Raw genomic sequence first — 1520 nt, forward strand, 5'->3', positions numbered from 1 at the left:
AAGACTCCTCACCCACAAATGTAACTTCATGACGGTGACCATCGACCTCCAAGTAACTGTTACAGGAGTTTTTGTTGAGATACACAGAATCACTGGAAATCTCCTAAGCACATCCATTCCAACGATCATGTCCTCTGGAAAGTGAATGCCAGAGGTGATACAGACTGTGTACAAAGTCCAGACCAAGGTAGATGGTGAACTTTAGATCAGCTTCAGCTTCGACAGATTTGGACATACCTGCAACTCCTTTTAGTGTCAGTATCTTTAAAACAGGTCATCTCCTTACCGTTGACTGGCAAGATGACCTGCGGCGTCCCTTAGTGTCGGCATAGCTTTCTTGGTTGGTGACCTCCCTTGGACTGGAACTCCTACCTGAGGGACGGGAGTTGCTCTGGATGTCTTGTGTGAAAGGGACAGGAAGCTAAGGAGTGGCCAGGCTCCTCACATCCATAACATACACGTTTGTTATTGGCACAAGTTTCTGAAGTGTCATACTCCTCGAGACAATGCTGTTCACACCAGGTGCGACGATGGTTGCTGTTGCAATGGGGCGACGTCTGATGAGAGTGCCGTCAATTGTCCTGAAGTTTAGGAGACCACTGAACACGCTGGTTAGAAGGGGGTCCATTGCTGCGGCTGTGGTTATGGTGACAGTGATCCCTGAGTGTCTTGTAGAAGATGCTGCTTGGAATGGCACATCACTATAATACTCTGGCGCGGGTGTGGCACCTTCTGCTAGTGGTTCAGCTACTGGTGGGTAACCCAGAGGCATGGGCATGTCATAAGGAAGTGGCCAATTATGCTGCTGTTTGGCGACCTGATCCCTACGTGGAGCGCCATTTAAATTTGGCAGGACAGCCTTTACCCCAACTGTTGCATCCCATATGGCCTGGCACTTCTCTGCCATATGGCATGCTGTTGTGAAGCCCAGCAGCAAGAGCTGCCGTCGAAGCCAACCTAGTATACCTGCTGTGAAGTTCCTTCAGAGCAGGCCTTCCACATCGCCAATCTCATAAGAGTTGTCACAAGCTCCTTGCACAGCTGCCATCTCGATTGCCTGATAATAATCCAGGGACTGAGCAGGCATGTCGAAGAAGCGTACAAGTCCCCCCAAAACCTGGTCCTTATCTTAGCTTTAAACTCGGGCCATAAGGTAATGTGCATAAACAGGGGGCTGGGGGGTCAATGGGAGTGAATGTCTAGCCAGTCGTGAGTGTGAGCGTGAACTCTTGCACCCTTGAAGATCACTGCAAGGGGGTGCGACCTAGAACGGCTCTGATTGGCTGGAGCTACACGCCCGTTAAACTGATTGGTCCACACATAATTTGGGGGTATATCTCTTAGAAATAAAATCAAGTAGAATAGCGTACTTAAAAAGTAAATACAGCAGTATATAGCTATGAAATGCACTTTCCTAAACATCTAGGAAAAAAGATAAAAATGTGTATGGAGAGAAAAATAAAAACTGTATACGAGAAAATAAAATAGTGACTGCTTGAAATAATATATTAAGAGACAGG

The sequence above is a fragment of the Penaeus monodon genome, chromosome 43, assembly GCF_015228065.2.
Source record: "Penaeus monodon isolate SGIC_2016 chromosome 43, NSTDA_Pmon_1, whole genome shotgun sequence".
NCBI classification, from domain to species: domain Eukaryota; kingdom Metazoa; phylum Arthropoda; class Malacostraca; order Decapoda; family Penaeidae; genus Penaeus; species Penaeus monodon.